This window comes from Lactuca serriola, chromosome 1, assembly GCF_051521515.1.
Source record: "Lactuca serriola cultivar US96UC23 chromosome 1, Lser_US96UC23_V15, whole genome shotgun sequence".
NCBI lineage: Eukaryota > Viridiplantae > Streptophyta > Magnoliopsida > Asterales > Asteraceae > Lactuca > Lactuca serriola.
The window spans coordinates 98,440,842-98,464,560 of NC_136408.1; the positions used below are offsets into that span (position 1 = coordinate 98,440,842).

General features: G+C 37.4%; 1 long non-coding RNA gene across 7 annotated transcripts; it reads left to right on the top strand.

Annotated features, from left to right (window-relative positions):
- The first annotated feature begins 15,674 nt into the window (after window positions 1–15,674).
- On the top strand, window positions 15,675–19,122 carry LOC145095873 (uncharacterized). Of its 7 annotated transcripts, XR_013703740.1 has the most exons (9): window positions 15,678–16,322; window positions 16,597–16,697; window positions 17,071–17,156; window positions 17,371–17,455; window positions 17,590–17,615; window positions 17,804–17,934; window positions 18,035–18,105; window positions 18,211–18,348; window positions 18,783–19,122. It is a non-coding gene; the product is annotated as an uncharacterized LOC145095873 (long non-coding RNA). The 7 variants fall into 7 exon arrangements; XR_013703739.1 differs by having other exon boundaries at window positions 15,676–16,322; window positions 17,590–17,934; XR_013703737.1 differs by having other exon boundaries at window positions 15,677–16,322; window positions 17,371–17,615.
- Window positions 19,123–23,719: the final 4,597 nt, after the last annotated feature.

The following is a 23,719-nucleotide window of genomic DNA, read 5'->3' on the forward strand; positions in this document are numbered from 1 at the left end:
TGATCTTGGCCGGGTCAACCAATATACCCTTCTGGTTGAAAATGTGCACCAAAAATTGCACCTCACGCAACCAGAACTCACGCTTGGAGAACTTGGCATAAAGCCTCTCCCTCCTCAGGGTCTCCAACACCTCTCACAAGTGTTCCTCATGTTGCTCCTTAGTCTTGGAGTAGACCAAAATATCATCAATAAATACAATCACAGACCGATCTCACATCGACCTGCAGACCCAATTCATAAGATCCATGAACGATGTTGGTGCATTGGTGAGCCTAAATGGCATCACCACGAACTTGTAATGACCACAACGAGTCCTGAAGGTTGTCTTCTGTACATCATCATCCCTAACCCTCATCTGATGGTAACCCGATCGCAAATCAATATTGGAAAACCAGATGCACCCTGAAGCTGATCAAACCAATCTTCAATCCTCGGGAGTGGGTAATGCTTCTTCGCTATTAGCTTATTCAACTCTAGATAAGCATTGCACATTTTGTGTGAATTGTCCTTCTTTTTCATAAACAGAATTGGTGCTCCCCACGGAGAACTACTCGGACGAATAAAACCCTTGTCTAGCAGCTCCTAAAGTTACGTAGACAACTCCTGCATCTTAGGTGGCGCCAAGTGATACGGTTCCTTGACTATTGGAGCAACACCAAGTACCTGATCAATCCGAAATGCAACCTGCCTCTCGGGAGGCACTCCTAGAAAATCCAAAGGAAACACATCAGGGAAATCCAAAACAGTAGGCACCCCACTCAACTTCTTTGTGCCCTCAACTCGAGTGTCTACAACATAAGCAATGAACCCAAAACAACCCTACTGTAGATATCTCTTAGCCCACGCAGCGAAACAGAGAGTCAGCTCATACGAAGCTCTCTCACCAAGAATAACCAGTTCTCCCCTATTTGGGGTTTAAACTCTTACCAACTGTCGCTCGTAATCAATCATGGCCCCATAGGGCCCCAACCAATCCATCCTGATGATAACCTTTGATCCTCTCAAGGGAATCGACACCAAATCAATATGGAATCTCTCATTAAACAGATTCAGTACACACCCACGGAAAACCCTCGAAGCACTCACAGTACGTTCATCCGCAATCTCAACCTCTAGTGGGGAATCCAAATTCTCGGGAGCATCGCAAAACTTCTTGTTAAATGCAACAGATACAAAGGATCGGGTGACCCCCAAATCAAACAGGATATCAGCAGTCAAACCATTAACCAAAAAGGTCCCTATACAAGATCAAAATAATCATAAGCATAAACAACAAAAGAAATAAGAGATAGAGATAAGACATATACTGGTAACTACATCCGGCGTTGCACGGGCCTCATCAGTGGTCAGCTAAAATGCCCTGCTCTTCACCACAGGAGCCTCCGCCTTGCCCTGGCAGCCATCAATAATCCTCAAGGTGGTTAACGCAGGCGTCGTCACTACTCCTCTAAACAGTCGGCCTTTTATGGCCTGTCTGATTGCAATGGAAGCAAATCAGAGCCCTCCTGGGGAAATCCTTGCTCACGTGGTCAAACTGGCCACAGCTAAAACAACCTAAACCTATCACTCAGCAAGCCCCACTGTGTAGCTTGCCACACTAGCCTCAATGACCCCGTCCCTGCTAGCCTCTGGTGTGAGCATCAGATGTCTTGGGCCTTTTAACCTGGCCCATCGATGTATGTACCTGCTCCGGCTTCCACCTCGACCGAAGCTCCAACTCAATCTCCCACTCATGGGCCTTCTCAGTCATATCATTTAGGGTAGGGATGAGAGTGGGTCCAAAACCGAACCGGTAGACCCAGACCCAGAATACCCAGTAACTGATTAATGGGAGGACCGAAAACCGGACCGGTATATAGGAACCGGTTCCGGTTTAGTTCCGGATAAAGTGGGTCTAGAACCAAAAAACCCAGAAACATGAAAGTGGGTCGGGTAGAACCGGGTAAAGTGGGTCTAGGACTTGAAAACCCGGAAAAACTGGAATTTTTTGGTAATTACTTAATGGTTGAAGTTTGAAAAATTTTAACTTAAATATCCCAACTTCTCAGATTGTAAGTCATTAAATATTAAACCAAAAATGACAAAATTATAGCCTAAAATTATGTACAAACTCTAAACTACACGTTTCAAAAAACCTCATGATAATTCGACTTCAAACGAAACAGATATGCATGTTTTAAAATTTCACGGAATACAAAAATAAAGCTGAAAAACAGAAAATTCGCAGCTTTGATATCCCGACTTTGTGAGACTATAAGTCAAAGAATATGAAACCAAAGATGACATAATTATAGTCTAAAATCATGTACAAACTCTAGAATACAATTTGGAAAAATCCTCATGAAATTATGACTTCAAACGAATTAGATATGCGTGTTTTAAAACTATCACAGAATACAAAAAAAAAATTTGAAAAACATAAAATTTCCAGCTTTGATATTGTGACTTTGAGGGACTGTAAGTCAATGAATACGAACCCAAAAATGAAACATTTATAGTCTAAAGTCATGTACAAACTCTAGGCTACACTTTGAAAAACCTCATGCTATTCCGACTTCAAAAGAATTAGATATGCATGTTTTAAAACTATCATAGAATACAAAAAAATATGAAAAACATAAAATTTCTAGCTTTGATATCCTGACTTTGAGGAACTGTAAGTCAATGAATATGAACCCAAAAATCACAAAATTATAGTCTAAAATCATGTACAAACTATGAGCTACACTCTGGAAAAAAAACCTAATGTCAATCCTACTTCAAACGAATGAGATATGCATGTTTTAAACTTTTCACAGAAATCTATTTCGGCCCCTATAACTGGTTCCCGTTCCTAACACGGTTCCAGTTCTTAAACCTGGTTTACCTGAACCTGAATGATCTAAAACCTAGATTAACCGGAACCCGGATAAATTCATTCTTTAAACTCGGGAACCAGGACGATTCTACATATTCCGGTTCTAACGGTTTCAGTTTTCCAGTTCTAAATCTCGTCGCTAATTCAGGGTCTTGCACACTGAAAAGCTCTCGAACTCCCTGATATCCTCCCTCAGCATGTCATTGTTGGATTAGGTTTCTAAGCCCATAACTATAATTGGTATGTAATTGACCCGATACAAGCATGGTCCATTTGGGTTGCAACTCTATGGAACAATTCGATAGGATGGTTATTTGAGAAAGAGGTTATTTGTGATTTATTAATATATTATAAGTATAATATATTAATTGTGAAATCATATTATTCAATTAGTATTGATCAAGAATTAACTTGGAATTAATTTACGGGGATTGATTATGTAAATCAATGATACATATGGTTTGGGCTATTGATCCATGATGAGCTAAGTTTATGTAAGAATCCATGAAGAGTTAGTCCATATGGATTATGGATCATAAGCCTAAGTGTATAAATTAGGGTTACATATGACTCTTGGATTCTACAATATAAATACATATATATATATATATATATATATATATATATATATGTAACCCTTTGGCCTAAAATTTGTGACACTAGTGATCTTAGAGACACTATAGCCATTTTTGAGTGCCTGATAACCTCTCTCTCAAATTCTCCAATTGTTGGTGGTGTTTTTTGAACCATTTGAGGCATGACTGGAGTTAACTTTTCTTGACCTTAGGGTTTGGTCAAGATAAGTGTAAGAGGTCAGGAAGGGTAGAATGGTCTTTTACCCTTCTGAGAGAGAGCATAAGAAGGGAATAGTCTAGCCTTTGAGAGCCATTGTTAACTAGAGGTAATTTCTATATGTGACTAGGCGGAGGCTAGATCAGTGTTTCGATCGAGAAATACTTCTGTTCTGATCTAGAAATCCCTATAGTATTCTAACTTTCATGTTCTGATCTAGAAATCCCTTGTATAGAGTTAGGTAAGTTTTAACACCGTTGCAACACCACATCACTCCCAAGCACATGTCGGTCGCATCTCAAATGAATATAGTAGATCAAGCTATATTGATCCCAGATACAATTACATAACTGCCCAGGTTTGACCGCAGTATTCAACCTTGAAATACTTTTGTTTTGTTCTTCTTGTGATACTTGTTCTAGTATGTATACATGTATAAGGAACTAGGTATATTTTTATAGCTTACTGTTACATTCTTAAAATATATTATTATCCAAAGCACTTAAGCCCCATTGTATTTATAGTTGAATATCTTTTATCGGTTGATATACTTAGTTCACTATAAACAATGCTCTGATACCAATCTGTCACACCCCAAAACCGAAACGGCGGAAACGTTCTAGGGTGGAGGACGTCATGTTTAGTATCACAAGACATGTATCATAGTAATCAAAGTAATGAACAACCACTTCATTAGAAAGAAAGTGTTTACAATGTGTGTGTTCACAAAACATAGAATACATATGCAAATAAGAAAACAAGACTTGAAGCTATTATGCTCCATCTTCTGAATTCCCAGCACGAGTACCTGTCTACTAGTCTCCTGAGAATACAAGTTATTTTGAAAGAGTTGATTAGCAATTAAGCTGATGAGTTCATAAGATATTAATGATGTAAGTATGTTGTAGAAATCTTAGTAAGATGTAGTAAGTTTGTAAGTTCTGTTTAGAAAGTTTGCCTGTTCCTCCAGAAAATCCTATATTTCCTGCTTTAACGAAAGATAAGTAAAAATGACTCTACAATCCTTTCTATGAGTGTTAAACGGATACAAGTTATACAAAACTCAGTGTAAACAAACAATCGATTGTGTGTATCTGCCCTAATCCCACAACCAAATAAGGAACATGAAATGAGGCGGATGACACACATCTCATTGGTTGTTAGATCCTTGTTGTATATAACCCTGGTGTATCCCCTTGGTACTCACAGAGTTAACTGTAATAGTTCCTTTATATTTGATAAAAAGATTCTTTAAGAAAACCCTTATTTTTTTTATAATAACGTAGTAACCACGGTGGTTCCTTCTATAATCACATAGTTTATACTAGTTATATATAATCTAATATCGAACAAATAGTTAATTGTGTGAATCTGCCCTAAGCCCACAACCAAACAAGGAACAGGGAATGAGGTAGAGAACACACATCCAACTACCTACCGGATATTAATTATAAATAACCCTTCTGTATAACTAAGGTATTATATAATTAATCACCTAAGGTCCTTTAAGTTACACTGGTTTAATAAAATGGATTAAACCCTTTTACTGGTAAGTTTCTAGTTTTCTATACCAAAAGTTCTAATTTGAAAAGTATGTTTTGTACTAGAAAGTTGTGCATTGTATTAGTGTCCTATGACTTGACCCATACTTGGTACCCCTTATGATGACTTAATGTATACGGAACATATATATAACTAAGATCGAATGGATAAAAGCCTGGGTAAATCCGCTCTAAGCCCACAACCAAACAAGGAACAGGAAATGAAGCGGAAGGCACACATTCTATTACCTGTCAGATTCTATTTATATATATCCCTTGATGTATACATTAAGGAATCATAAGGTTAGCATTATGGTCCCTTTCTACTAAATGTTCATCGTACGAATAAGTTATGTATCTTATTTACTATCGGCGGGTACTTTACAGATGTGCCCTTTATAAATAAATAACTTAGGTTGGATATAACTATCACCTCGTGCCTGCTAACCCTGGTACGTGAAATTGTACCAGTGTCAATGCAAACCCAGAAAGATAAATTATTAAGTTTTATCACCTCGTGTCTGCTAACCCTAATACGTGAAATCGTACTAGTGTTAATGAAAACCCGGAAAGATATATTATTAAGTTTTATCATCTCGTGTCTGCTAACCCTGGTATGTAAAATCGTACTGGTGTTAACGCAAAGCCGGAAAGATATGTTAACATGTTTTTCCCAATACTTTGTTATAGTATGTTCCTCTCTGTACTTGTTATAGTATGTCTATCTCTATACTTGTATAGTATGTTACTCCGTGTTTCTCTTTATTGTGTGTTCTCTTATGTTATCGAGTATTGTATCTAGTATGAAATGAACCTCTAAACTATACATACTATAGTCTACTAATGTTTTATTTAAACTGTTATTTAAAAGACTCATTTATCTACTAAGTTATGCTTGTACTTTAAAAATGAAGTTTTGTTAAACTATAAAGCAACATAACTTTAAAAGAGTTCTTGAATGTTTTGATCACTTATAAAAGACACAAGCAATCTTTTGAAAGATGTGTATAAAAAACATTTACACAATTAACATTGTGTTCAACATGTATTCCCCCCCCCCCCCTAAAAGCATTTAAAACAGTTAAAAGATTCATTACGGGGTATGAACTTACGTTATGTGGGTGATTTAAACGAATATATGCGTAAGGATGAGAAGTTCCTCGAATGAAGTCCCAAGACTTAATGAGTCCTAATTGACATATAATGGCATATATTGACATAAATATAGTGTTTAGAAGCATCCGAATTCAAGGGAACACCTCACGGGACTAGGAATCACTTTGATTGAAGGGATACAATCACATATGATTGCACACTTAGGGTGTATGGCCACCCTAAAGAGTTTACGGTCATAATGGCATGACCAAGTGAGTTTGCGGTCCAATGGTTTACGGTCCAATGGGTTCACGGTCCCATGTGTTTATGGTTCAATGGTTTACGGTCTAGTGAATTTACTGCCGTAACCTCACATCCTTTTGTGCAAAAGATGATTTCCAAGCATTTCGAAGGGTTCTAAGTTCCATTCTAGGCTTTAGGAGGGTTTAGGTCTCTAATGCACCTTTCATTAGGGTTTACGGTCTAAGGAGATACACTTAGACCGTAAACACCTTTGTTCTTGGATAAATTGACGATTTCAAGTCCATAAACAAGAATCCTAACTAGATACAAGTATAGAAGATAGATATTTACAATTTGGAAGTAAAGAAAGGTGTTTTCGGTCCAAAACGCTATGGTGTTCTTGATGTTCTTGAGGATCTTGAAGATATAGAGTCAAAATATGACATCCATGGATGAATCAAGAGTGAATCATGGATATAGGGAGGAATAACACCCAAAGGAAGGAATCACTTACTTTCTTGAGGATTTGAAAGCTAAAATCTTTTGATACTTGGTAGAAAATCAGAATTCTAGGCTTGAAATGGAAGAAATGATAAAAAAAAATGATCGTGAACTATATATATAGGAGGGAGTTTATGGTCACCATGACCGTAAGCTCAAATGTCCTGACCGTAAACTCCTTTTGAGGAGGTTTACGGTTTGCTAGATGGTTTGGAACTTTAACTGACAAATCCAAACACTGATTCCTTTGATGCACTAGTCTCAGAATACTCAGAATAGACCCTAAACAGTGCTAAAGGATAGCAACACGAGTCTAACTTTGATAGATTTGAACGATTATACAAGCTAGAAATTTCGGTTTGTCACATTATCCCCCCGTTAAAGAGAATTTCGTCTCGAAATTAGCTTTCTTAGCAGTACTATTAGGGTTGCGCTCCTCTGATTTGCAGAATACCCACTCGTAGACCTGGAAACTTTGCCCTAGTGTTCATGATTGGACTTATACTCTGTCCATCTATCATTACCTCATATATACAAGTCGCATATAACTAGGATTAGTAAGACGGTCGGATGTGCGACTCTGCCCCAGGTCCACAACCAAACAAGGTACAAGAGATAGGGCAGAAGCACACATACTAAATCTGCGTAATCATAATCATATACCACCCTCGCGTATACACTGAATAGTAATAGGTGGTTTGTATTTGTCCTTAGCCTCTGTGCTCGAACTTGGTCTGCTGGGCGAGTGGCATTTCATGACGTTCTGTGGAACATATGGCAGCAAGGCTACGGGGGACAAAGTACCCTTCGCACGAGTACTTCGGGGTTTAGAATACAAAAGACAAAACTGAGGTTTAGGTCGGACTGTCGATACGAAGGACGAAGGTTTCGAGAACTTGACGGTCGAGGTGATAGAAACATATGAACTTAGTATGGTGAAGACCATGCCAACTCATGACAAATGATAGTAACGGACTCTTTATTGAACAAAGTTTTGACCGATTGAAAGAAACGCTTGTTATACGATGATCTACCGCTAGTATTCGACAATGTACTCCTAGAGTGTTCGACTATGTACTCCTAGTGTGTTCGACAATGTATTCTTTGTAACTGTTCTAGTGCTTTCTGTTTTCCCCTTTTATGTTAACACTTCTACGTATCGTACCGCGATGAGCGATTACATACAAATGAAAGTGTGTTGATAACTAGTGTCGATAGTTTATACCACGATCCTCTTTGGTACCACTACGATCGCTTGTCATATACAAGTTATGAATAATTAAGATGAATAAGACAGTCGACTGAGTAACTCTGCCTCAAATCCACAACCAAACAAGGAACATGAATTAAGGCGGAATCACTCACTCTAAGTCTGCAACATCTTAGCTATGCACAACCCTGATGTATATGCTGAGCCATCATTGCTTCTCTGAACGGACCTTTTAGTTCTCTTGAATACTGTGATCCTTTCTAATAAGCGAGTTATTAAAATTACTTTTAAGTGTTCCCCCCAAGTTTTAATCTTATATAAATATAAATTAATTTTTAAAGTAACCATTATTTCGAAAATGTACCGCTGCTCAAAGGCGACTCCGGGGTTGATTCTCCTGCGGTGATCATCAGAATGCGTCCATTTGTGCCTGAGTTCTTTGTTATCGGGCAGTCCCTCTGGTAGTGTCCAGTCTCACCACAACCATAGCAGGCTTGGTTTTCTTCAACTTCGGGGACTTGGGAGATCGATTGAGACGGTGCCCTACAGAAACGGACTGTGTGTCCCCTTCTGTGGCAGTTCAGACACTACATCACTCGACATACTCCAGTGTGGTGATAGTTTCACTTTCCACACTTCGGGAGGGTTCCAGCATATTGACTGGCAGGTGCTGGAGAAGCATGCATTGTAGTGGCGTACACAGTACTTGCTTTTTGTTCTTGCGGGGTTTCTTGTGTTATTCGCTTCTTCTTCCTCTTGTTCCCCGACTTCCGATTATATTCCTCTCCCTTTGATGGCTCGGGATCTGGGACTTCTACGCCATGGCGGACTTCATGGTCGATGAGTCGCTGGGCTAGGCATTTGGCACTATCGAAAGTGGTTGGGTTAGAAGACAACACATCTCCTTAGGTCGGGGCAGTCAGACCCTAGATGTACCTTTCTATCTTCTTGCTCTCTGGGGTAACCATCTCGGGGCATAGCGCTGCTAAGTCGCTAAACATGTCAGTGTAGGCCACTATGTGTGAGCCGAACATCTTGAGCTCCCATAGTTCTTCTTCTAGCTTTTGTACTTCACCCCTTGGGCAGTACTCTCTCATCATCATCTCCTTCAAGTTATCCCAGCCAATAGAGTTAGCCACTGATAGAGTCAGTGACTTTACATGGCCATTCCATCATGTTAGGGCTCTGCTGGAGAAGGTGTAGGCAGCAAACTTAACTTTTCTCCCTTCTGGGCACGAACAGATTTCAAAGACCAAATCTGTTTTCTCGAACCATTGCATCAGATCAATGACTCCTCCATCTCCATTGAAGAATTTGGGTTTGCAGTTCATGAAGTCCTTGTACGAACATTCCCGAGGGTGTTCGTGGGTATCTTCATTGTTAGTTAGGTGAGCACCTCTACCAGATCCACTGATACCACTTGCGCCAATTTAGGTTAGGGCGGTTGCCATTGCTGCTATTACTACTGCCTGAAAACAGCTTGGTCGAACTGTGGTGGCGGGGTTAATGGTGTTTGAGTTGCAGTTATCGGAGTAGTGCGTCTGATTGATCTGCGAGGAGGCATCTTTGCTAAAAGAATACAAAATGAGATGGGAGTAAGTCTATAACAGTGGAGATAAGCCGAAAGCTGAAAGACAAGGTCATCCTAGTTCTGAGTGTATGTGGTCCTGACTTCCATAGGGTTCTGGAAACAATTCATAAAAGATTCTATACCTAATAACTTTATGAATTTGGAATGGCTATCCACGAATGAATATCTGTGACCTGAATAACTGTTACCAGTTTCATGTAAATAAAATAATCCTAACATATAGGGTGAGTATTGTTTCCACTAACTCATTAAGTTAACCAAGATTATTATTTATTAGTGTGATGCATATGACGTTCTGGTTACTTTGGTTGATCCTTCTCTGAAAACTTCTCATGAACTTGCCCTTGTTCCTTCTTGACTCTTATCTTGGCTACTATGAGGAAGTGGTTACAACTATATGGGTTTGTCGTGCGAGAATGGATGTGACCAGAAAATCTATGAAATTTAAGGTAACTTTATGGGGTGATCCTTACAGAGTCCTTCTATAATTGTACAATATATACAAGTTGTATATAATCCAAGATTAAATAGACCTTCGAATAATTGATCCTACTCCAAAACCACAACCAAACAAGGAATAGCTAGTAAAGCATAGATCACAAATTCTAAGTCTATAAAATCTCAATTATATAAAACCTTGGGAGTATACATTGCAACATTATAGACCTATCCATAAGGGTCTTTTAAGTTATCACATAAGTTCTTTATATAGTGCCTAAAATACTCCTATAGTATTTTAATGTAATGTACTTGGTATGTTTCAAACTTGTTATCGCATTATAGTATCATATAATACTCCTATAGTATTCTAACTTTCATGTTCTGATCTAGAAATCCCTTGTATAGAGTTAGGTAAGTTTTAACACCGTTGCAACACCACATCACTCCCAAGCACATGTCGGTCGCATCTCAAATGAATATAGTTGATCAGGCTATATTGATCCCAAATACGATTACATAACTGCCTAGGTTTGACCACAGTATTCAACCTTTAAATACTTCTTTTCTGTTCTTCTTGTGATACTTGTTCTAGTACGTATACATGTATAAGCAAATAGGTATATTTTTATAACTTAATGTTATATTCTTAAAATATATTATTATCCAGACCATTTAAGCCTCATCGTATTTATATTTGTATATCTTTTATCGGTTGATATACTTAGTTCACTATAAACAATGCTCTGATACCAATCTGTCACACCCCAAAACCGGAATAGCGGAAACGTTCTAAGGTGGAGGACGTCATGTTTAGTATCACAAGACATGTATCATAGTAATCAAAGTAATGAACAACCATTTCGTTAGAAAGAAAGTGTTTACAATGTGTGTGTTCACAAAACATAGAATACATATGCAAATAAGAAAACAAGACTTGAAGCTATTATGCTCCATCTTCCGAATTCCCAGTGCGAGTACCTGTCTACTAGTCTCCTGAGAATACAAGTTATTTTGAAAGAGTTGATCAGCAGTTAAGCTGGTCAGTTCATAAGATTTTAGTGATGTAAGTATGTTGTAGAAAGCTTAGTAAGATGTAGTAAGTTTGTAAGTTCTGTTTAGAAAGTTTGCCTGTTCCTCCAGAAAATCCTATATTTCCTGCTTTAATGAAAGATAAGTAAAAATGACTCTACAATCCTTTCTATGAGTGCTAAATGGATACAAGTTATACAAAACTCAGTGTAAAAAAACAATCGATTGTGTGTATCTGCCCTAAGCCCACAACCAAATAAGGAACATGAAATGAGGCGGATGACACACATCTCATTGGTTGTTAGATCCTTGTTGTATATAACCCTGATGTATCCCCTTGGTACTCACAGAGTTAGCTGTAATAGTTCCTTTATATTTGATAAAAAGATTCTTTAAGAAAACCCTTATTTTGTATAATAACGTAGTAACCACAGTGGTTCCTTCTATAATCACTTAGTTTATACTAGTTATATATAATCTAATATCGAACAGATAGTTAATTGTGTGAATCTGCCCTAAGCCCACAACCAAACAAGGAACAGGGAATGAGGTAGAGAACACACATCCAACTACCTACCGGATATTAATTATAAATAACCCTTCTGTATCACTAAGGTATTATATAATTAATCACCTAAGGTCCTTTAAGTTACACTGGTTTAATAAAATGGATTAAACCCTTTTACTGGTAAGTTTCTAGTTTTCTATACCAAAAGTTCTAATTTGAAAAGTATGTTTTGTACTAGAAAGTTGTGCATTGTATTAGTGTCCTATGACTTGACCCATACTTGGTACCCCTTATGATGACTTAATGTATATGGAACATATATATAACTAAGATCGAATGGATAAAAGGTTGGGTAAATCCGCTCTAAGCCCACAACCAAACAAGGAACAGGAAATGAAGCGAAAGGCACACATTCTATTACCTGTCAGATTCTATTTATATATATATATCCCTTGATGTATACATTAAGGAATCATAAGGTTAGCATTATGGTCCCTTTCTACTGAATGTTCATCGTACGAATAAGTTATGTATCTTATTTACTATCATCGGGTACTTTACAGATGTAACCTTTATAAATAAATAACTTAGGTTGGATATAACTATCACCTCGTGCCTGCTAACCCTGGTACGTGAAATCGTACCAGTGTCAATGCAAACCGAGAAAGATATATTATTAAGTTTTATCACCTCGTGTCTACTATATTCTACTAATGTTTTACTTGAACTATTATTGAAAAGACTCATTTATCTACTAAGCTATGCTTGTACTTTCAAAACAGAGTTTTGTTAAACTATAAAGCAACATAACTTTAAAAGAGTTCTTGAAATGTTTTGATCACTTATAAATGACGTAAGCAATCTTTTGAAAGATGTGTATAACAAACATTTACACAATTAACATTGTGTTCAACTTGTATTCCCCCTCCCCTTAAAAACATTTAAAACAGTTAAAAGATTCATTACAGGGTATGAACTCACCTTATGTGGGTGATTCAAACGAATATGTGCGTAAGGATGAGAAGTTCCTCGAATGAAGTCCCGAGACTTAACGAGTCCTAAATGACATATAATGGCATATATTGACATACATATAGTGTTTAGAAGCAATCAAATGCAAGGAAACACCTCACAGGACTAGGAAACACTTTGATTGAAGGGATACAATCACATATGATTGCACACTTAGGGTGTATGGCCACCCTAAAGAGTTTACGGTCCAAAAGGCATGACCAAGTGAGTTTGTTGTCCAATGGTTTACGGTCCAATGGGTTCACGGTCCCATGTGTTTACAGTCCAATGGTTTACGGTGTAGTGAGTTTACCACCATAAACTCACATCCTTGTGTGTAAAGGATGATTTCTAAGCATTCCGAAGGGTTCTAAGTTCCATTCTAGGCTTTAGGAGGGCTTAAGGTCTCTAATGCACCTTTCATTAGGGTTTACGCTCTAAGGATATACACTTAGACCGTAAACACCTTTGTTCTTGGATAAAGTGACGATTTCAAGTCCATAAACAGGAAATCTAACTAGATACAAGTATAGAAGATAAATATTTACAATTTGGAAGCAAAGAAAGGTGTTTTCGGTCCAAAACACTAAGGTGTTCTTGATGTTCTTGAGGATCTTGAAGATCTAGACTCAAAATATGAAATCCATGGATGAATCAATAGTGAATCATGGATATAGGAATGATTAACACCCAAAGGAAGGAATCACTTACTTGCTTGAAGATTTGGAAGCAAAAATCTTTTGATACTTGGGAGAAAATCAGAATTCTAGGCTTGAAATGGAAGAAATGATAAAAAATGATCATGAACTATTGATATAGGAGGGAGTTTATGATCACCATGACCATAAGCTCAAATGTCTTGAACGTAAACTCCTTTTAAGGAGGTTTATGGTTTGCTAGATGGTTTGGAACTTTAACTGGCAAATCCAAACACTGATTCCTTTGATGCACTAGTCTCAAAATACTCAGAATAGACCCTAAACAGTGCTAAAAGATAGCAACACGAGTCTAACTTTGACAGATTTTAACGATTATACAAGCTAGAAATTTCGGTTTGTCACAGCTGAGGTGTAGAACGCACAGCGTATTGGGCATTATGCCCAACGTACGCACCCTTAAGGAAAAACTCATAATAAGGTCTTAATGCCTTAAGACCTTACGTCCAAATTTTAGATCTGAGCTTAATAAGACCTCTAAGGCCATAAAGTTTCAAACTTTATGCCTTTTCATGGCTACAAGAAGCACAACACTAAAAACCTAACTTGCTCAAACCTTTTCTACAACATAAGTCTTACACAGGGACAAACCAACATCCAAGCTTGCATTTTTATCACCTAAAATTCTCTGAAATATCTAAAAGGACGGCTTAAAGGCTTTGGAGTACCTCATACCTAGAAAGACCTAGATTTTGGGATAAAAGAGAAGAAAATCTAGGTCTAACCAAGATCTAGAACAATATGAGACATGGTTAGAGATTTATACCTCCAATTGGTGCACAATGAAGAAAAAATGTTAGATCCAAAGTCTTGAGAGCAAAGCCTACTCCTTGAAGATCTTTCTTCACAAAAAAGAAAGCCCATAACTCACTCTAAAAGCTCAAAATGCTCAAAATAGACTAGGGTTTGCAAGGAGGGTCGATCTTGGGATGGAGGCTGATAAAGGGAAAGGTCTTGGGGCTATAATCGTGTTTAAATAGTACATAAACCCTAAATATTAGGGTTTTGGTCTAAGCCACATATGCCCTGTGTACTAGCGTACGTGAAACGTACTGGCACGGGACTAGGTATGCCCAACGAACCCAACCTACACCCAAAATCACGAAATTGCCATTGGGGATCCATCTTGCATATAATCCATAACTCAAGGGTCAAAAGCAAATACCTGGAAATTTAGATGTTACATTACCCAAGCTATCAACCAAACATCTTCACCTATCACTCGAGTCAGTGAGGATTATGTTTTGTTGTATTAAGTTGCAGTAGGCTAGTTCAATTTTTTCCAAATCTGATGATGGTGGCCTTTTCCACTCTAACATCCCTTCAGTTGAATTTCCACCTTTTTATATCTTTCAGATAGTACACATTGTTTTCCCGATTCCAATTTGTACAGTTCAGGGAAAAAATCTTTTAGAATACCATTGCCAGTCCAATCCTCGAAACAAAAAGTATGTCAGATTACCTCTACCTAATTCATTTTTGAACAACTCAGTGAGATGGATGTTATATACAACAAAGTCTTTAGAAACACTTACAATGTTTTATTCTACTCTCTCTCTCTCTCTCACACACACACATAGGGATTTTTAATTATAATCCCATCCAAATCCATAACAGTTTCATGGGTTTGGATCTTAACTTTTTATTCATTTAGGTATGGATGATTATTGATCCGTTCCATTTATAATCGATCCCATTTAACTATACGTTTCTTTGATTTCTCTAACTTTTTTTTTCGATATAACTCTAGTTTCCAAATTCTAAAGGGAGCATTGCTAAGTTGTCATTTATAACTCAAAAATCTTCAAGCAACATTCGACAATCTACTTTCTTCTCCGATCAAACACATACCCACCTCAACTAAAACAAATCATCAATCGACAACAGCATTTTCTTCTCTAATCAACTGCATATTATGAAAGTGTAATTGTATGCTAACAACATTTATTTTCCAATCAAATACATGTTTGTTGTAGTAGACATTTATTTTATTTAAGATTCGTCTTTGTGTCTACGTTGCCATGCATGTTTGCTATATATATATATATATATATATATATATAGGGTTCCTAATTCAACAGTTCTTGCTGTTGATTGGACCAAACTTTTTCTTTTTTTTTTTCCTTTCTCACTAATTTGCTTTTAATTTTATTTTGCCACCTGCTTCTCTCTTCTCTCTGAAGTTGTTTCCCTCTTCTCCTTCCCATTTGCCCCCACGTATCTTCCACCTCCTATGCCCCGTGTTTTAGAAGTCAATAGAAATCTAATTAGTGCCCACCGCCACCTCTTCACTGCTTCTTGTATCCATTTCAGCTCCATCCTACCACTTTTCTAAACCGATTGAACGATAATCTCCTTTCGCTCTAAGGTTTATTACCCCTCTACTTTTAACGATTGTTGTTCCAATCCACCTTCACTTATCGTCTTCTTGACCATCTATCTTCACCTTCTACTCTGCCATCACAGTCTCTCTTACGAGCCTCCTTCCAGTTTTTTCCACCCCTACCTTTTTCGTCTCTTCCGAGCCATCTTCTTCCCCGATTTTGCGTCATCCCTGCAACGTGTCCGTCCTATGGTTCTTATGCATTGCAATCAATTTAACCCAGTTATCGTCGCTTTTAATCTATCCCACCTCTCTCTAGCCCTCTAAGACCATCTTGCCTCTTTCTTCTTTTGACAGTACATCACCGAGTCGCTGCCTTCGCTTTCCAATTAGATCGTCGACCATCTTCAAAGGCCCTCTGTGTGGACGTCTGGAGTGATTAATGGCTGCGGAAGGCTCGCAAGGTAGCACTTCGCTCATTTTTGGGCTTTAGGGCTTTTTTTGCTAGATTAAAATTTTTTGGATTTCCCGTGGAATGGGAATGGACTGTAATATGTATCTCTATTTCTGGTCAAAGTGGTCTGTTTTTGTTTCGATTGTGGAAGTATAAGTTAGTATACACTAAATGTATTGGTTCTTCAATTTTTATTTTAGGATGTTGAATTTTCTATTCTTTAGTCAAAATAGGTAACTGAGTTTATGATGACTGTGTATGTGTTTTGGCTTCATCTTTTGTAGGAGAAGCGACAATAGAAAGAGTTTCTGGCTACCACGAGAAGAGCACGTTTCCATTGATAATCTTTGACTCGAACAAACAGAATGAGAAAAGCTTTCAGCATGTAAGATGTCGTTTTTGAAATACAAAATGAATTAAAGAGAATTTAGTTTTTGAGGATGTATGAATTAATGGTGTCTATTTTATGAAGTAAATTCTAATTTTTGAGGATGTATGGATTAATGGTGTCAATTTCATGAGGTTAACTCTAAATAAACTCCAAATTTGTAGTCTGCAGTCAACATTTTCACCTAACAGAATTTAAAGAGGCTAGGCAGTTGCAAACTGTCGGCCCATTCCCATTACATATTTACCGAGTTAAAGTGTTGAACTAAATACTTATTTCCAAATTTGAGTTTTCCAAATTTTATTACTAATTCTTATTTCAACTTTTAATTAGGGTGACTTTTATTAATAATCAATTAAGTTTTGCGCAGTTACTTAGAATTGAAGAAGAGATTGGGGATCATGCAAGATATGTTGCCCATCACTGGAGGCATTTCTGAACATTTTCAATGCAAAGGTAGTAGTAATAGTGTAATACCAATACCAGTTTGTTGTATTGTATTATAATCTTACTTTTCTAGATTTGATTTGACCTTATCTATCCTCAATTTTCATTTTAACATGAAACCTTATATATCTAATCTCATGAATTCGTAAATTAATAACCTGATGGCCTAAAAATCCATTTCTTTTGTCTATCTTCGTATGCGTTGATTTTGTTTGTTTTTCAGGGATGACATCTGCACTGCTGGGACAAAAATTCATTCTAGGTTGACAATATAATAAGAGATTTCAGAAACCATGAGGCTTATTCAAGTGATTGTTTTATCATTTGTTGTTGATTCCAACCCAGTTTTCTGTAATCCTATTTGTTTAGATTGATAGATATAATGTTTTCTCTTCCTTCACTGATGATAGTTTTTTTTCGTTTCATGCATGATAAACTCTAGACTGCTTCAAAAATGTTGATGAACAGGTAAAAAAACATCTAATGTTTGTCGCCTTAACGCCTTTCATACATGATAAACTCTGTTACTGACCTTCTTCACCTCACTTCTCAGTTCTTGGATAACACCTTTCATACATGATAAACTCTGTTCTTTCTTTTCTTAAGCATCTAAAAATCTAAAGATTGGTTTTTCTGACAGAGATTGATTTCTACAGGCTCCTTGGAGGGGTGATTTTTTTTATTCGGCTGTTGACGGAGGGTTAATTCAGATAAAGTGATATAGAAATGTATCTTTTTTAACTCTTCATATGTTCATTTGAATTTCTCAGCAGGAGATTATAAGCTGGTATCTGAATGATATTTTGTTATTGATTCACCTCAACATAAAACCATTCTTGATATGTATAAATTGATAATAAATTGAACATTCCATTGTTATAATGCAGGGAATATGGTGCGTCTGTTCCAGGTAACTTTTATGATGCACACCAAGTGCTCGATAAAATGCTTGAGTCAGGTTTGCCAAATTTTGGGGTCACTTAGTGTTTAATTTCAGGTTTTTAACCTTCTTTATGTATTTCATCTTCAAGTTTTCCATTCAAGGATGGGTTTCTTTTTTCAGCTTATTAGGCATTCATGGTCGGATCAATCCATAGGAGAATCGCAACTTAAAAACGTCTGATGAAAGAAACATCCACCGACTCTATGAATTTTTTTAATCGGCTTGATTCGTTTGGTATGCTAATTTAAGCTTTTACTGGTAAGGAAGTACTATGTTTGTTTAATTTCATTATTTGCATTATGGAAATATTAATAGCATAATCCTTAATACACACAATTTCCAAAAAAAAACCCAAATATTACACTTGGTGTTGTTACACTTGATGTTGTTAACTCAATAATAAAACAGTTGTCATTAATGAATCTGAGAATCTTTCTAATATGATATATAAGTAGTTTCAATCTATTAAGATATGTATTGTGAAAATAAACCAAGCCAGATAGATAAGTACCTTTTTTTGGATAGTTAGAATATAGATCTGATTACTTTTTCCATGACAAATCAGTTAAATATACATCATACACTTTTAGCCGATGGATAGCATTGATAACATTGATTATATGTAGAAAAAAAAAAGTAAATTGCTATTTATAATACACAAAGAAATAAAATTAGTTTGGTATTTATTGCAGAGTTTTAAGGACAAGGAGTTGGAAAGCTTAAAAGAAGTTGTAATGAAGCGTGATGATAGAGGAGAGTCAAAGGGAAAGTTTGAGATTACCTGTTACAGTCAATGAGCAACAACTGACAAATTTACCCAATTTACCCTTGTAGGATTTGCAATTTTTCCTATTCCTTCAATTTGATCCCCACAACGCGGGGATCCTTCACTAGTTTATCTTATTTAAATTGATAGAAATTGTTATTTGTGAGGTTTTTAATTGTCATCGTACAATGAGTGAGATGGCAAACGGGCAACAAGCTGTGCCGCTAAGCCTTTTCGAATGGTAAATCTAATTCTTTTAAAGACTACATCCGAAGATCTAGGGGATATAACATTACTATGCATGATTCGTTGTACTCTTTTAAGAAGCTCTACTGCATCCGGTGCGAGAAAACCAAACGTATTAAATGCAAATGGTATGAACATGTGTTGATTTTCTAGGCACGATCTCTCATGTTTGGTGACTTTGCCTGTGGCTGCTTTTAAAGCAGCATGTCCCGCTGTGAAACCCCCAGCCCTCAGGCCCACGAGAGGGGATACCCCTGTACGATCCACACATGCGTGTTTCCCTCCGACCCATCCAAAAATCAAAATGTCAGCCGGTCTGAGGGTTGACCTTCCTTCTGTCGGGTCAGTCAAGAAATTAACAGGTGCCTCTTTCTTAGTGGAAACCCTGACAAGCTTAAATATGTCAAACAAGACATCCCTAACCATATCGTGCCTGTATTTGAACCCCAGGAGTTCTTTACAGTGAACTGCATGCTCCCCAAAAGAGTCCAAACATGTCTTGCGACACAAAGGACATATCTCGTCAGTTAGGAAAATGAGAATCATGAGTCGATATTTGAGAATAGTACAATACTCCATGGGAGACATGTGTTGGCCAAGCCCATCTATAGGGATAGTCAGAAGAAAATCTTGAGCATGTGGTGCACGTAAGCACTGGAAAACCGCTTTCTGTCGAGCCGTCATGTCGAAATGCACTTCCATATCTTGGACAATATTATGAAAAAAGGCACTCGCCCGTGTATTCTGGGATTTAGGGGGTGTCTTTAGTAGTAAAATTGTTAAGGTCAAAATCTGGAAGCTTGTTGTGAAGGGATGTCAAGGCACAATCATAATCAGAATCCATACCATGTATACCGCTATCCCGTAAGATGTGGTCTTGCAATACCCAAGATTGGACCCTTGAGGCAACAAAAGCATAGGAGGTAGCCTCTACAACCGAGTATAAACCCAAACCTCCAAACCTAATGGGTAAGGAAGCAATTCGCCATTGTATGTCACCAAAGAAAGGGCCCCCACAAACCACAATGTCCTCAATCGCCTCGCGCAATACATTGTCAAAGAATATTGTCGCCTCCTCCATGTAAACGGGTTGGCACGTCCTCAACCCAAAGAAAAGCTTAGCAATACCCATACAAGACCGAAGAAGAAGGAGCTCACTCTGGGGGTCAGACAATTGTGGAAGAAGGCGCATCAAATTCACAGCGTTTTCGGCTCTCTTTAGGGCGAGGTTGCGAATGAAACTAGCATCTCTACTAACAGCTCCCCCAAGAAGTTTCACCCCCAAAGGCGGCCTCCCGATGTCCGCCGGAAATAGCCCCTCCCGTAACTTCCTACCATCACACGAGGGCCAAAAGATATCGGTTTTCTTGATATTCAGCTGAAGGCCCAATTTTGGACCAGTCACCGTAATGATGTCCAATGCTTTGGCCACCTCCTCCGAATCTCCGATAAGTGTGCCATCATCCAAGTACCATGCATGGAGCAGAAGCTTGCAATTGTCTCTAATCTTATGTAAGAGCTGATGCAACACAATGGCAAAGAGAAGTGGTCCCAAGGGGTCTCCTTGTTGAACCCATGTAGAAGACCTGATATGTGTGTTGCCTAGATATAACCTTGCTGCTTGACCATATAGGAATTCTACCCACAAGGAAATAGAGGGACACCTCAGTCTGACCTCATGAAGTAATGCGGATCTGTCAACAAGGTTAAAGGCATTAGAGAAGTCCACGGTAAGCATGGAGAGAGATTTGTCATCGTGGCGCTCACTCAACAACCTATTGGCGCTATGCAAAATGGCCTCAGCGACACCCGACACCTCGACTCCGAACTGAAAATCATTGAGATATTTGGCCATTTCTTTACCAACCCCTTTCATGGCTAACTTGGAAATCAAACGTCTCCATATAGTACATACTGCAATAGGTCGCATTCCCTTGTCAGGTTTTAAGAGCGACGTGAGAGGAGCAGAGGCAACAAATTCTGCCAAGCTCGAAGGGCATCTTCCCCCAAGCCATAGATTAACCACAGAAGTAATAGCACACAGGAGGTATTTGGCTATAGCCGAACCTTCTCCACAAAGGGAATCTAAAATGTGTTGAGCTCTCAACCCGTCCCTCCTACATGAGGTACCTTTAGGGAAGGATTTAATTCCCCCAAGGACATTGTCAACATCCACAACCAGGGGAGGTTCTGAAAATATGGTGTTGCGCATGGAAGACAGTAGCTTATATGGATGCTTATCCTCCAATGCCTTCGTGGTATCACCTCCAAATGGAGCAACCCCCGAAGAACATAAAACTTTCACCGCTGCAGTAAAATGTCCATCGGCAACCTTACGAAGACATTGTCTGACATTGGTGCTGCTCGGTGTTCTTTTCTCCTGAATGTACTCTTCTTTTTTATCTTGTTGCTCCAGTCTTGCATTGTCAACTAAGTTTTTAACTAGCTTGGTAATACCGTCTTCAGTCCCCCAAGTAGCTAAAGCGCTCAAGATATTACGATGTTGCAAAGACTTCCTGTTGCTAGATCTACTTTCTTGCCTATTCTTGGGCCTGAACACCTGAAGAGTACACCTAGGAAGAATTAACAGAGCAACCCACGCTTCAATGAATCCGGGATGAGCAACCACTTTGGAAATGGCTGCTTTCAAAGCCTGAGACAAAATCATACGACAGTTATGATGGATGCTTTTGACAGTGGTGATAGGCAGCTTAAAAACACGATCAAGTAGTTGAACATCCATCACCAACCCATCATTGAGGTCGGTTTCCGGTTCATTGGGTAAAATGTAATTATTATTATATCGTATTTTAAATATTAAATAATATGTGATTCGTGTTATATTTTATGAATAATATTTGTGAAATCTATAAATAGGTCGGATTAGTAAGTGGAATATCCGTTGAGCAAGTGGAACAAATTAGAAAAAGTCAAATTCTAAAATTTGTTAGAAGAGTTTGAATTTCGCTCCAAACCTGCTTTGTTGCCAAATCTAGAGATAATTTAATCGCGACTCATTTCTCGGTACATTCGTGTTTATTTTAAAGTTTGAGAGTAAGTTTCTGTTTGAAAACAGTGGACGAGTCTAGAGGTATTAAAAATGCCATTTAGTAGTCCGTTAATGGGCCGTTTTTGGAGTTGTGGGTTTTAATACTTTTTGTTTTCATTTTTTATTTTGAAAATTATTTTATAGTTAGATTAGTGTTTATCTTAATTGTAATAAATTTTAACGTTTTTTAGTTAGAAATTATATATTTAAGTAGACATAATTAGCAGTTTTTTTTGCGTCAGATGCTATAGAGCCTGTTAATAGAGTCTAACGGGTCATGCTTAGTAATGTTATGACCCAAATATCCATGGATGTTATAAAAAGAAAAATAGTTTTGCTATCCAAAAAAGAGTTGTAATATAGCTTGTTGTTCGTTTACCTGTTATGTCTATGTAAATGTTTTTAGATGAATCTAAGATTAGGTTATAACATGTAAAATAATTAGCCCATATAAAATTAATATAAACTATTTTAAATATGTCATTTGTCATTATAGGATTATATATTTGATAAAGTTTAGTAAATAATTTTCCAAAAACTGTGTTAAACAGGCCAACAGGGGTTGTTTGGAGGCAATTAGATGGGCCATAATTTGGCCCCTCTGGAGTGGCGAGCTTACGGGTTTGGTACATTTTAATGGGTTTTAAACTTTTAATTTGATTCCAAAAGAATTTTGTTATAGTTGGTCTTTATTTTAATTTAGGATGATAGAATTTTATACTCTTTTTGTTTTTCTAGTTAGTAATTATCTCTTAAATTAAATTAAAGATATTTAACTCCTTATGAGATTAGAACAATTTATTATAAATATGTCATTTGTCCTTAGTGTTATTGATGTTTTGAGATTTAGTAAATCGAAGAATTTGCAAAAAATATAAAAGAAAGATTGTTTTTGTTGTTTACTTTTGTTATCGTCAACCTCAAGTCGAGTCCGTAAAGGAGTAACACGGGCGACCGTCTACAACCCAACTGGTTTGGCGCCCCAAATTAATGTTGATCATTTAGAGACATTTCATCAACTTCACAAAGGTATTGAAACGTCAAAAAATGGTGGCAATTTTCCAAACGATTGAGTGAAGCACCAAGCTAAAGTGAAGTCCCCAATCGGACTACGACTATATTTTTCTCACTCTCCGAGCTTTGTCGATTACTGATTGTCCACTTTTTCAATTGATTTTATAATCCATTTTTGACACGACTTCTGCTTTCTAATGTTCTAAAGCTCTACAAGTTATAAATACTTATTTATGAAATTTGATGCTCAAAAGTTCAATTGTCAACTTAAATTGATTACTTGATCTCTATGACTGTAATATGATGGTAATTGAAAGTTGTTAATCACTTAATTTATATTTTCTCATCTCTTAATTTTTGGGAGTTTCAAGTTATGGTTAGTTGTAAGAAAGAATGAAAAATGTCAAACAGGCAGAAGCAGTGTGGGAGAGACACCATGAGTATGATATGGATGGATTCTTTCCGAAGGTTGGTTTCATTTCAACTTTTTATTTCAAGGCTATATGATTATTTTAGTTCCATTTTTGTTTGTTTTCTTTATTTTTATTTCATGA